Source organism: Dioscorea cayenensis, chromosome 5, assembly GCF_009730915.1.
Source record: "Dioscorea cayenensis subsp. rotundata cultivar TDr96_F1 chromosome 5, TDr96_F1_v2_PseudoChromosome.rev07_lg8_w22 25.fasta, whole genome shotgun sequence".
Taxonomy (NCBI): Eukaryota; Viridiplantae; Streptophyta; class Magnoliopsida; order Dioscoreales; family Dioscoreaceae; genus Dioscorea; species Dioscorea cayenensis.
Window position 1 is genome coordinate 17,343,717 of NC_052475.1, and position 14,661 is coordinate 17,358,377.

The 14,661-nt window shown below is 42.0% G+C and overlaps 3 non-coding genes across 3 annotated transcripts; 2 read left to right on the forward strand and 1 right to left on the reverse strand.

Annotated features, from left to right (window-relative positions):
- LOC120262630 lies at positions 1-106 on the forward strand. Its single transcript, XR_005536893.1, has one exon. It is a non-coding gene; the product is annotated as a small nucleolar RNA R71 (small nucleolar RNA).
- Positions 107-5,241: 5,135 nt separating this feature from the next.
- LOC120262586 lies at positions 5,242-5,348 on the reverse strand. The gene has a single exon (XR_005536852.1). It is a non-coding gene; the product is annotated as a small nucleolar RNA R71 (small nucleolar RNA).
- A 7,160-nt stretch (positions 5,349-12,508) lies between these two features.
- On the forward strand, positions 12,509-12,615 carry LOC120262728. Its single transcript, XR_005536982.1, has one exon. It is a non-coding gene; the product is annotated as a small nucleolar RNA R71 (small nucleolar RNA).
- The last annotated feature ends 2,046 nt before the right edge of the window (positions 12,616-14,661 follow it).

Sequence of the window (14,661 nt, forward strand, 5' to 3'; positions counted from 1 at the left end):
AACCCGTGTTGTGGACACTTCCGCAAGAGGTCCTTGAATCGTTCCCAAGTCTCAAACAAGGATTTAAGCTCCATCTAAACAAATGAAGATATCTCATTGCGAAGCTTTGCCTACTTTCCCAGAGGGAAGTACCTTGAAAAGAAGGCTTCGACCATTTCATTCTATGTTGTGATGGAAGCTCTTGGCAATGAATGGAGCTACTGTTTGGCTCTTCCTTTTAGAGAAAATAGGAAAGCTCTCAATCTTATAGCATCACCCGTAACACCGTTGATCTTCAGTATGTCACAAACCTCTAAGAAGTTTTCAATGTGATTGTTTGGATCCTCATCAGCCAAACCATTAAAATGTGCTGACTGATGTATCATTTGGATGAATGCTGGCTTTAGCTCAAAATTTGGAGTTGTTATCGGGGGCCGCACGATACTCGACTACGTGCCCATAACTGCGGGTCTGGCATAATCAGAAAGTGTTCTCTATTGTTCATTCTGCTCTTCCATATTTTTTGACCCTTCACTTTCTACTTCAGCTCGAATTGACAGTTCTTGTGCAGGTTCTTTACCTCTTCTTCTGAGTGTACGTTCAAGTTCAGGATCACCTCCAACCAATATCGAAGGGTCCCCTCGGGTCATAACCTGGAGCTGTACCAAAATAAAGAAAACAAATCAGAACGATGATAGAATAAGAAAAGGTAAAATCGAATGAATAGTAAATAGCTAAAATAGCAAAGTGCGAAGTGTTTCCAAAATGCCTATTCCCTGGCAATGGCGCCAAAAACATGACAATGCCCCTTACGTGTGAACCACAAGTGCACGATTTTTCGAATTAATAAATCCCAGGTGAGTGGGTATCGTATCCACAAGGAATAGTGAATAGACACACAACAATTGATATCTCAATATGATGAAAATGAATCAATGGTAGTGTGAATAAAATCATTATGAAAAGAATGAAAAGAAATAAGAAATAGAGGCACGATAAAGTGAGAGGAAAGGCAATCGATAGGAAGTGGGGCACTCGGACATTGCTCCCCCTAAGGTTATTGCTTGAAGTGCAAGAACACTATTATGTCTCCTAACAGATGCTTAATGAGTCATGAAAATACTAAAATACACGGTCCCAAAACTAAGGTTAACTGTGACTAATTCTACACTATGCCCTAGCTAAGAAATCGCTCAGTCTCAATACCTCACACTGTGTATAATTGCAAGAAGCTCTAGGGATTCCAAGTGATAAACCCTATTCCTATATGTAGATCTAACCCTTTGGTCCAGGCGAAAGGCCCCTAGTAACAATTAAGCCCTAGATACTAAGGATTACTTTAACGCTTCATTCTTTTGCTCGTGCAACTAAGCCTTGGTGGAGTTCATCTCTTAGCACTTCACTCTATTGTGACCGTAAAGAACTCTAGGAACATGGAGGTAGGATAAATCACACGGGAGGAAGAAGGGAACGCTCCGCTACCTCTCGACTCACCCTCTCAACCCTCTCTAATCTAGCATTATCTAACCCTCATGGTGTGTCACTCATTCACAAGAGCTACCAAGATGGACTCTCAACCCTAGTGTCACTCTAAGGGAGAAATCATTCAACAAGCATTCAAGATTGGAACTCAATTAAAGACATCAATTAAAGAAATCATAATAAAAATGTCAATAAAACAATAACATCCTAGGGTTTACAAGTCCAAGCACCCATAGGGGGTTTAGCTCTCCATAGAGCAAGATATAATCAATAATGAAATAAAAAATAAAAACATGTAATCCATAGGAAAATGCCCTCGGTATTTGTGTCGATGGTTTTGTGAAGTAGCTTTGTCTTATACAAAGGTCCCGCTTATCAAGCCTAGGGCACACAGCGCCGGATCGGTGCAGACGAAAGCTCCACCAATAACTATCTTGCAAGAGAAACGCGGTGTCGAAGCCGTAGAACCACTCCAAAAGCCTTGCAAAAGCCTCTTTAAACCCAAGCCGCCGACCTCCCAAAAGATGGAGAAAAGATAGAAGAAAGGATGAAAGATTGATCCTTAAATCGGTACAAGTCGCGGCTTTATAAATGGCTAGAATCGGCCAGCCACACAGGAGTGTGGAATTTCCACACGGCCATCTGGGTTTCTGGAAATCTGATTTTTCTGCGGGCTGTGAATAGTAAATGCTACAGTAAATTGGTATAGTGATTTGCTACAGTACTTGCTATAGTACTCTCCCAAAATACTCCCGAATCCACACTTTTCATCGAGGCAACATAAATGGGCACACATCTATGTTGTAGATCGCATCAGTTTTTCAGTAAAATGCCATATTAGTGAAGATCTTGCTAACATTGCATAAGTCAGAATACGCAAATGTGACTACCTTTGTGCCCCTCCAAACCATGTAACTGCTTGAGCGCATAGAGGTTGGCACACATTCACATATCTTCAACCACAACTTGTGTCTTCTCATTTGTTCACTCCAAGACTTCATTAACAGAGTACAATTGCAATCTACTTTGGCTTCTGATAAGTGCTTGTGTGATATGAATGCGAATCATTCTTTCCTTATGTTAAGCATTACCTTTCTCGGGTTTTTACACTAATATGTTTGTTTTTATGTTACTTTTATGCAGGTAGGGTTGTGAGGCCGATTATGAAGGAAAGAAGCTAATGTGGATCATAATGCACCGATTGTGGAGGAAATCATGCTAAGGTCTAAACGCGAAGACATAGGTCGGGTGTGAGATGCTAGAGTGTGTGCCAACCTCCTCTTATTTGACTTATCACAACCATTTGAAGGGGCACAAGGGCAGTCACACTCAAACATTCTGACTTATGCACATAGAACAAGATCTCCATCACCTTATCTGTCATTGAAGAAGCAAAGCGATCCACGACGTGAACGTGTGCCCATTTGCGTTACCTCGATGAAAGTAAGGATTCAGGAAGTAGTTCAGGGTGGATACTATAGAAGAGCACGGTAGTAACATTGTGGCAAAGTACTATAGAAGCACTGTTAAAAGCCGGCCGAGAAAACTGCATAATAGAGAATCCACACGCCCTTGTGAAAAATCCACTGGGGCGTCCACAGGGGCGTGTGGATCCCCGATTCCAGCCCTATTTAAAGCTGATTCAGCCCCGATTTCAGCATTCTTTTCTCAATCTTTTCCCCAACTTGAGAGAGGGCTTCGGCTAGGGTTTTGAGAGGTATTGGCTAGGGTTTTGGAGAGGTTCTACGGCTCCGACATCGCGCGTCATTTCAAAGAAGGTTATTGGGAGAGCTTTCATCGGCACTGATCCGGCGAAGTGTATCCTAGGCCGAATGAAGGACCCTTTGCGACGAGTAGAGGACTCTCCACAAGACCATCGACATGACTATCGAGGGGGTTTTCTATGGATTTATTTCTTTTACATTCTAACTCTTTGATTGTAATTAGCTCCATGGAGAGTTAAACACCTAGTGGGTACTTGGGTATTTGTGAACCCTAGGATGTATTCGTTTCATCGAATCTCTTTATTATGCTTTCAATTAATTGATGTTTATTGTGAGTTCCAACCTTGAATGCTTGATTGTTTGAATACTCCCCTAGAGTGACACTAGGGTTGAGAGTTCTTGCTGGTAACCTTGTGAGTGAGTGACGTACCACGAGTGTTAGACAAAGCTAGGTTGGAAAGGGTTGAGATGGTGAGTCGAGAGGTACAGGAGCGTCCCCTTTCTCCTTCGATGTGTTAGATTCTACCTATTTTACTCGAGTTCTTTGCGGTCATAATAGAGTGAATGGTCTAAGGGATGACCTTCCGCTGGGGCTTAGTTGCTGGTGCAATGGAGTGAAGCGTGGAAGTGATCTTAATATCTAGGGCTTAAGTGTGGTTAGGGACCTTCCACCGGGACCAAAGGGTTAGGTCTACAATTAGGAAAAGATTTATCACTTGGAATCCCTAGAACTTATTGCAATTCTATGCGAGTGCGAGGTTGAGAGGTTATTCAATCTCTCCTCCAGGACATCTATAGAGTTAGGCATAGTTGACTTTAGATTTGGGACTATGTAATTAAGGATTTCCACAACTCACTTGCATTGATTAGGAAGCGTAATAGAGGGTTCTTGCACTTTAAATGGTTGTCCTAGGTGGAGCAATATCCGGGTACCCCATCTTTATCGATTACCTTACCTTCTCCTTTACTTGTGCTCTCTTACTTGTTATTTTTACTTTTGAGAATTGAATCATTGTTACATATATCACTATTCATCTTTCACATAGCTAAGAAGCGAATTAAGTGTGTTTATTCCCTACTCCCTGTGGATACGATACCCGTTCATCCGGAATTATTACTTCGACAAACCCGTGCACTTGCGGGATATACGCAAGGGGACCTTGTCAGCTTCTTTCTTTCATATTTGGCTTCTCAACCCTTTATGCATGAAAATTCACAAATACACATGTATTAGCGCTAAAATCTGATAAAAGTAATGCTCATCGTAAGAAAAGAATACTTCGTATTACTAATACACAAGCACTTATCAGGGACCGTGTATTTATGGATCTCCATGACTCATTAGACATCAGTTAGGAGGCACAATGATTGGTCTTGCACTTGAAGTAATAATCCTAGGTGGAGCAATGTCCGAGTGCCCCATTTTCTATCGATTGCCTTTCCTCTCATTTTATTATGCCTCTCTTTCTTATTTTCTTTAGTTCTTTTTATATTGATTTTGTTCACACCATTATTGATTCATCTTCACGTTAGTTAAATAGAAATCTTTGTGATTTTGATCACTATTCCTTGTGGATTCAACTACCCACTTACCGGGGTATTATTACTCCGATTAACCCGTTCACTTGCGGGTCACATGCAAGGGTTGTGCAAAAAGGATCCTCCCAAAAGTAGTTCTTTAAATCATTGAAGAATATTTTCTTTTGCTAAATTGTAAGTCCTTGCTTGAGAACTTTCCATGACAAATAGTTTGCAAAGTCTTCGAACCATGGAGTTTCACTTGATACCTGATTTTGTATTGGTACAGCAGTCCACACAATTTAATGGTTTGGCCGATGAGAATCCAAACAGTCACATAGAGAATTTCTTGGAAGTGTGCGACATGCTCAAAATCAATGGTGTTACGGATGATGCCATCAAGTTGAGAGCCTTCCCAGTTTCCTTGAAGGGGAGAACGAAGCAATGGCTACATTCATTACCTAGAGCATCGATTACTACATGGGAGGAGATGGTAGAAGCTTTTCTTGCTTGATATTTCCCTCCCGGAAAATCTGCAAAGCTTAGAAATGAAATATCCGCCTTTGTATAAACGGAATTGGAGTCTCTATTTGAGAGATGGGAGAGGTTTAAGGAGCTCCTGTGGAAATATCCTCAATATGGGTTTCCCGAGTGGATGATTATTCAGACTTTTTATAACGGGTTGAACCCTAACACAAGCCAGTTACTTGATGCAGCAGTAGGAGGTACCTTATGTAGCAAGACCCCCGGAGAAGTACGACAATTGATTGAAGTAATGGGTTTGAATAGCTACTAATGGTATGCAAGAGAGAAGAAGAAAGTGGCCGGGCTCCATGAGATTGATGCGGTTACATAGTTGGCGGCCCAAGTCAAGTCATTGAGTAAGAAGTTAGACACTCTAACTTCTTCTAGATTGGCGGCCGTGACAAATTGTAACAGATGTGGAGTAGGCCATGCTCCATCCGATTTCTCGATAGCTATTGGTGGTACATCCACCGTGGAACAAGTTGATTTTGTTGGTAATGCGATGAGTGGCCAATGAAATCCATATAGCAATACCTACAATCCGGGTTGGAGGATCCATCCGAACTTTTCTTGGAATAATCAAGGGCAACAAAAGGCCTCGGTACCACCGAGTTTCCAACAACGACAACCGACAACAAGCCCCAAACATGGAGAATCGAGTTTCAGGCTTAGAGACCCGGATGACCGATCTAGAGAAAGCTTGGACTAGATTTGTTCAATTGTCGGATATAAGATTTCAGTCAGTCGAAGCTACACTTTTCAACCACACCGGTTCATTGCACAATCTAGAAAATCAAGTGAGGGCAAATTGCGAAGTCCCTATCGGAGAGACCGCAAGAAAGTTTACCCAGCAACACCGAAACCAATCTGAGAGAACATGTGAAGATGATCACTTTGATAAGTGGTCGTGAGGTTGAGAGTAGGCTTCCAAGTGAGAAGACCAATGTTGAAGCACCTGAGGTCGTAGAGGTTGAGTAGAGAACTAACAAGGAGAAGTAGGTGGCACCCCCACCTTACAAGCCAAGAATCCCTTACCCTTCAAGATTGAAGAACGACCAAAATGATGAACAATACAAGAAGTTCTTAGGTCTATTCAAGAAATTGCACATTAACATTCCTTTTATGGAGGCGTTGTCCCAAATGCCTCAGTATGCAAAGTTTTTGAAGGATCTTTTGACCAATAAGAGGAAGTTAGAGAAGAGTGCATTGGTGATCTTAGATGCCTCTTGTTCGTCGGTTTTGCAAAAGAATATGCCCAACAAGAAGAAAGACCCCGGAAGCTTCATCATCCCGTGCAACATTGGTAAGATGTATTTGTGAAGGTTGACAAGTACATATTTCCTATGGACTTTGTAGTGTTTGACATCGATGAGGATGTAGATGTTCCTTTGAATCTTGGGAGGCCATTCTTGTGCACTTCCAAGGCACTTATCGACATGGACGGTGGAGAGTTGACACTGAGGGTTGGCGACGACAAGTTGACATATCGCCTTGCCGAAGCCATGCGACATTCTCTCAAATTTGATGATACTCTTTACTTTCTTGACACTATCGATAAACTAAATGATGAATCTGGATCCCTATGAAGGGTTGCTAGCAAAAAGGAGTGGAGGATGCAGAAGTCTTGATGCTTGGTCTAGAGGAAAAGGTGCCATCTACCCATCTACCCCATGGATCATGAAGAAGGTGCTCCGAAAGATGAAGCAAGAAAGGAGATGCCACAAGAAATGCTCTAAGGCTAATGAGGGATGTATAAGAATGGAGTGAGGGTGACAAACTCTCGTATGGTAACATGCTCGATAAGTCCTCCTCTACCTTCAAAAGATTATGTTCATCATGCTTTCAGGTTAAGGGTAAGAGGGAAATCTTCATCTAAAAACCCCCGTGAGGTAAGAAGAAGTACGCCAAGCTTAGTGATTGACAACGCCCCTTGCGTGTTACCCGCAAGTACACGGGTTTGTCGAAGTAATAAATCCCAGGTGAGTGGGGTATCATATCCACAGAGAATAGGGAATAAAAATACTAAGATTCCTACTTAACCAAGTGAACATAAATAATGATTATGTTGATGAAATGTAATGTAAACATAAATAAAAGAAACAAGAATGAGAGGCACAAATAAGTGAGAGGAAAGGCAATCGATAGAAGTGGGATACTCGGACAATGCTCCCCCTTGGACCACTCCAAAGACTTGCCAAAAGCCTCTCTAAACCCTAGCAGACGGTCTCTCAAAATATTGAGAAAAGTTGGAGAGAAGGATGAAAGATAGCCTCCAAAATCAGGCTGAATCGTAGCTTAAATAGGGCTGAAATCGGGTATCCACACTGGCCTGTGGATTTCTCACACGTGCCTGTGAAATTTCCACACGCCCGTGTGGATTCTCTAGAATCCTGATTTTCGGCGGTTGCGAACAGTAACTACTACAGTGCATTCCCGATCTACTTGGGCTTCTTTTCTTAATACTTAGCTTCACAAACCTACTTTCACAAAAGTATCACAAATACACATGTATTAGCACTAAAACCTGATAAAAGTAATGCTCATCATAAGAAAAGAATACTTCGTGTTACTAATACACAAGCACTTATAAAACTTCCCTACACTTAAGATTTTGATTGTCCTCAAGAAAAAATAAAACATTGAAGTATAGAAGAAGGAAACATTGAAAGTGCTTGGCCTTGGGTTCACCAAAATATGCAAGGAGATCATTCTATAAATAAGGGAAATTTTAACACTGAATATGAAAAGTCAATGCTCTAGCTAAAAACTTGAATCAAAAAGGACAACAAACACAAAATTGTGCAAGAGTGTGTAAACTCACTCAATTCAACCCAAAGTATACTCCTCAAAGTTCTAAGTATAAAGGACTTATTTATCTATGAGACACAATAAACATAAAGATGGTAGTAGCTTCACACGTCCGCTAAGGTAGCCCTTTCCGAAGCGGCCACTAAAGTGGCTTTCATACTTTCGAGGTGGTAGCTCTTTCTACCAGAGCGGTAGCTTTCACTCATCTAATGAGATAGCTCTTTCTCTCATTAGGGTATAACTAGTATCCGACATATGAGAGTAGCTTCATACTTCATATGTGGTAGCTCTTTCCACCCAAAATGTACAACTAAACAATATATCTTTTTTTTAACAAGAAAAAAACCACAAATAAAACTACTTAGTCCATTGAACAACGAACTTGCGTTTCCAAAAGAGTTTCATGAGCGAGTGGTGCAACAAGTGTCAATCGGGCAAAAATTCCTAGAAATTCAAGAAAAAACTAGAGCATGAGAGTATTCAATGTTAAAAATTATCCTAAACTCAAGAATACAATCATTGTAACTAAGGTGAACCGCCATTGGCTACGTGAGCACATATGTCAATCAAAACTTATGTAAAGGACATGTACAAAGTGAACTTCCCCCACACTTAAGATGTATATTGCCCTCAATTTACACATGCAAGCCCAATAGAAAATATAACAATCAAGCAAATATGTGGATGTGGAAATTGAAACAATACTCCCCTGACTTCTAGTGTTGCCTTTGATGGAGCTAAATTGTGGGAGTGAAGTTCCAACAGGTTGTGAAGCACATAAGGACAAGTGTAAACCACCTTGACCATGTCCATGACTAATTCTCAATTCCCATACTGGCAAGATAATCTGTACGCATATACAAGGGGATTCAGTGAAGCTCAATAAACAAAAACCAAATAAACTCGAGTATATAAAAGATAAAGCAATGGAATACAACTCGAGACAAAATAAAAGATAAACTCAGAAGGAGAATCCTTTCTGAGTGTACAAGTCCAAAAGATATTGCAAAAGATAAAATACAAGAAATAAAAAAAAATAAAAGAAAAAACGCATCAAGAGTCGGTGTCATCTGGTGTCGGCTCTACTGCTGCTGTTGGTGCTGCTATCGGTGAATCTACTGATGGTGATGCTGGAGGAGCCAGAGGGGTCCTCGATCTCACGATGAAGGGTTAAGACGCGTCGTCGCTCGAGTAACTGCTTTAAAATATCAAAATGTGCCATCACCTCTGTGTGGCTCGCAGCATGTGTAGCACGAACCTCAGCCAAGTCTACTTGTAGCACTCCTACAGCGCTCTCGAGCCTCTTAAATCGATCATGGGCTCGAGATGGAGAAAATACCCGAACTATAGGAGGCTCCTGCATTGTAGGGGGGCCTCTGCCTGTGCCTGCTCTGTATGTGGCTCCAACACATCTGTGAACCCTCTCTAGTGTCGCCCTCGACCTCGGCTGTTTCAGAAGGAGGTATGATCATAATATACACTACTGGTCTACATCTCAGGACCATTCCCATCAATCTCATAGTACTTATGCCAAGTGGAGTCGGTATAATGGTCTTCTCAACCCCCCTGATAGCATCTAATAATCCTATCCCCATGATAAGTCTGGTGATGTAGGGACCTGAGAAAAGAACACCAAATTTGGCATATTGGCCCTGATGATGAAGATAATCAGCCATGATGTATCCTAGATGAATCGGTACTCTCTGGACCATCGAGAATAAGTAAACTAGATCCTGCCCACTCAACACACCTGTGCTCTCACCTCGGCCGCTCACTAATCTACTGAGTACTGTGTGTATATATCTATAGCTCGGCCGGGTAAGACACGTGGTCTTAGACACTCCTGGTTCATACTGACCCTGTCCACACAACATCCTATATGCACTTTAAGGAGTTAAGCTGCTAGGATAATTAGTCGGTAGAGTGCCCGTACTGCTCCGTGTCAGTAAAAGCATTATCATACAGTCCCATCATGACTGAAAATTGTGTAACACTCATACTCTAATAATATCCAAATGGTCAGAATTGTACGGTGTCAACACTATCAAATCTGGAATATGACTGGTCAAATTGTAAAGACGCAAGAACCTCGAGTGTTAATGCACGGATAGCTAGCTCTCGAATCGATAATAGCCTCCTCCAGCTTCCTACGGCCAATAGCTTCTCGATCTCAGCGGTTTGTTCACCGCCTCGCTGTATCTCTCTCGGTACATCCAAATCCAAAAATTGAGACTGTCCAAATGATAACCTCTAAAATCCGACCTAGTGCTTAGGGAATAGCAAATCCCATATCCTCCGTCTCAGGGATGGCTCACGTGGTCACTTGTCAGCTTGTTTCTTCGATCGGGGTGCCATATCTGCAAAAATTTAAAAAGATTCGATCAAACAAACTCACAAAGTAACACTACAGAAATTCACACGATCGTGTGGAAATTCCACACGCGTGTGGATCCACGGGAATTGAAACACCGCAAGGCCACATGTCAAAATTCCAAACAAATACATTTTAAAATCATCTCTAAACTATTTTTAAGCATGCATAAATCATCTATTTGTAGAAATGAAGCAACATTCACCATTCTAATCGATTAAAATCAAATATGATGAAAAAAAGAAGAAATGAGGGTTTACTGACAAGATGAATATGAAAACTTTGAAAACGGCTAAAAAATCGAGTATAACCCTTCTAAATCAGCGGTGTGAGGTTGGGAGAGCGATTAAGAGTGTTCTTTGAGAGATTGAGAATGAATCGATGAAGAAACACGAAGAGATTTTAAAGAAAACCCGCGTGTCTTGGAATTTTGCACATCCACACGGGCGTGTGGAAATTACCCACGCCCATGTGACTTCTTAGGAGATACCCACAGGGACTGATGCACGCTCCTATGTGCTCTCTGGAAAAACACTCAATGCTTTTGAACGCAGCCACACGAGCGTGTGGAAATTCCACACATCCATGTGCCCGACCCACAAGGGCAGACGCACGCCCCTGTGGCTTCTTTATCCAACTCAATAAATTCTTTTAAGTGTTTCACACGCCCATGCGGAAATTCCCCATGGGCATGGTATCTTCTTCTCTAGACCAAGCATCATCACCTCTTCATTCTCCACTTTTTGGTCTAGCAACCCCTCGCACGCGTCCGGATTCATCATTTCCTGCACATATTGATCGATTAGTACATTGGTAGTGTTAAGAAAATACAGAGTATCATCAAAGTCAAGAGAATGTCGCATGGCTTCTGCAAGGAGGTAGGTCAACTTGTCATCGGAAACCCTCAGTGTCAACTCCCGCTGTTCATGTCGATAAGTGCCTTGGAAGTGCGCAAGAAAGGCCTCCCAAGTATCAAAGGAATATCTGCATCCTCATCGATGTCCAATACTATGACGTCTACAGGAAATATGTACTTGTCCACCTTGACAAACATGTCTTGAATGATGCTCCTCAGATGTCTCATCGTTTGGTCTACCTATACAATGTTATCCGAGTAGGCCTAGGCTCTCCCAAGTCTAGCTTGTGAAAGAAAGAGTATGGTATGACGTTGATACTGGCTCTTGAATCCACCAATGCCATCTCTTCACCCAAATTGTTAATGTTGTATGGGATGATGAAGCTTCTGGGGTCTTTCTTCTTGTTCGGTATATTCTTTTGCAACACCGCCAAACAAGAGGCATCTAGGATCACCGATGCACTCTCTTCCAACTTCCTCTTGTTGGTCAAAAGATGTTTCAAGAACTGAGCATACTGAGGCATTTGAGACAACACCTCCACAAAAGGAATGTTGATGTGCAATGGCTTGAATGGACCCAAGAACTTCTTGTATTGCTCATCATTTTGGTCTTTCTTCAATCTTGAAGGGTAAGGGATTCTTGGCTTGTAGGGTGTGGCTTCCACCTCTTTCTATTTGTTGGCTCTCTCCTCAACATCCATGACCTCGGGTGCTTCAACATTGGTCTTCTCACTTGGAAGCCTACCATCGACCTCACGACCATTTCTCAAAGTGATCGCCTTCACATGTTCTCTCAGGTTAGTCTCGGTGTTACTCGGCAGCATCCTTGTGGTCTCTCCGATAGAGACTTCACAATTTGGCCACTTGATTTTTTAAATTGTGCAATGAAGCGGTGTGGTTGCGAAGTGTAGCCTCGACCGATTGAAACTATGTATCCGATGATTGCACAAATCTAGTTAAGGCTTTTTCAAAGTCGGTCATTCGGGTTTCCAAGCCTGAAACTCGGTACTCAATGCCTCCACATGGGCCGCCAATGATATAACCGCATCAATCTCATGGATGCCGGCCACTTTCTTCTTCTCCCTAGCATTCCATTGGTAGCTATTCAAACCCATTTCTTCAATTAACTGCCGGGCTTTATTGGGGGTCTTGCTACCTAAGGTACCTTCTGCTGCTGCATCAAGTAACTGTCCTGTACTTGGGTTCAAACCATTATCAAAAGTCTGAATGATTATGCACTCTGGAAACCGATGTTGAGGACATTTTTACAGGAGTTCCTCAAACCTTTCCCATGTCTCAAATAGAGACTCCAATTCCATTTGCACGAAGGAAGAAATCTCATTCCTAAGCTTTGTAATTTTTTCGGGAGGGAAATATCAGGCAAGAAAGGCTTCCACCATCTCCTCCCATGTAGTGATTGATGTTCTAGGTAATGAGTGTAGCCACTGCTTCGCTCTCCCCTTCAAGGAAAATGGGAAGGCCTTTAATCTGCTAGCATCATCCGTAACTCCATTGATCTTGAGCATGTTACATACCTCCAAAAAGTTCTCTATGTCATTGTTTGGATCCTCATCGGCCAAACTATTAAACTATGCCGATTACTGTATCATCTGGATGAATGCTGGTTTTAGCTCAAAATTTTGAGCTGTAATCGGGGGCTACACAATGCTAGATTGTGTGCCCAAAATTGAGGGTTTGGCATAATCAGAAAGAATTCTCTGTTGCTCATTCTGTTCTGCCATGTTTTCTGGCCCTTCACCTTCAACCTTAGCTAGATTTGATGGTTCTTACACAGGTTCTTTTCCCTTTCTTCTCAGTGTACGCTCAAGTTTAAGATCTCTTTCAACAATTGTCGATGGGTTCCCTCTGGTCATAACCTAGAGTTGCACCAAAAAAAAAATTAGAATAATGATAGAATAAGAAGATATGGAATAGAATGAATGTCGAATAGCTAAGATAACAAAGTGCAAAGTATCTCTAAATGCCTACTCCCCGGTGACGGGGCCAAAAACTTGACAACGTCCCTTGCGTGTTACCCGCAAGTGCATAGGTTTGTCGAAGTAATAAATCTCAGGTGAGTGGGGCATCGTATCCACATGGAGTAAGGAATAAAAATACTAAGATTGCTACTTAACCAAGTAAAGATGAATAATGATTATATTGATGAAATGTAATGTAAATATAAATAAAAGAAACAAGAACGAGAGGCACAAATAAGTGAGAGGAAAGGCAATCGATAGAAGTGGGGTACTCGGACAATGCTCCCCCTAGGACTAATGTTTCAAGTGCAAGACCAACTATTATGTCTCTTAATTAATGCTTAATGAGTCATGGAAATCCTTGAGTACACTGCCCTAAACCTAAGGGCAACCATGACTAACTCTACACTATGCCCGGGTGGAGAAATCAAACAGTCTCAACACCTCACACTATGCAAAGTTGCAAGATGCTCTAGGGATTCCAGGTGATAAACCTTATTCCTATGTGTATATCTAATCCTTTGGTCCAGGCGAAAGATCCTTAGTCACAACTATACCCGAGGTGCTAAAGTCACATCAACGCTTCACTCTGTTGCTAATGCAACTAAGCCTCAGCAGAGTTCATCCCTTAGCCCTTCACTCTACTATGACCGCAAAGAACTCTTGGAACATGGACGGTGGATAAATCACATCGGAAGGGAAAGGGGACGCTCCGCTATCTCTCGACTCACCCTCTCAACCCTCTCCAACCTTGCATTGTCTAACCCTCATGGTGTGGCACTCATCCACAAAGGTTACCAAGATGGTCTCTCAACCCTAGTGTCACTCTAAGGGAGAAATCATTCAACAAGCATTCAAGATTAGAACTTAATTAGAAACATCAATTAAGGAAAGCATAATAAAAGGTAAATGAAACAAAAACATCCTAGAGTTTACAAAATCCAAGTACCCACTAGGGGGTTTAGCTCTCCATGGAGAAAGATATAATCAATAATAAAATCGAAAGTAAAAATATGTAATCCGAATTAAATCCTCCTCGGTATTTGTGTCAATGGTCTTGTGGAGTAGCCTCTTCTTCTCCAAAGGTTCCCTTGTTCGGCCTAGGGCACACCTCGCTGGATAGGTACCGACGAAAGTTGTCCCAATAACCTTCTTCCAAGACTTGACAAAAGCCTCTCTAAACCCTAGCCGAAGGTCTCCCAAAAGATGGAGAAAAGTTGGAGAGAGGGGTGAAAAATGGCCCCCAAGATCGGGATGAAGTACGGCTTAAATAGGGCTGAAATCGGGTATCCACACTGGCCTGTGGATTTCTCACACGAGCCTGTGGAATTTCCACACAGGCATGTGGAATTTCCACATGCCCATGTGGATTCTCTGGAATCCTGATTTTCGGGTGGCTGTGAACACTCCCAATTCCAC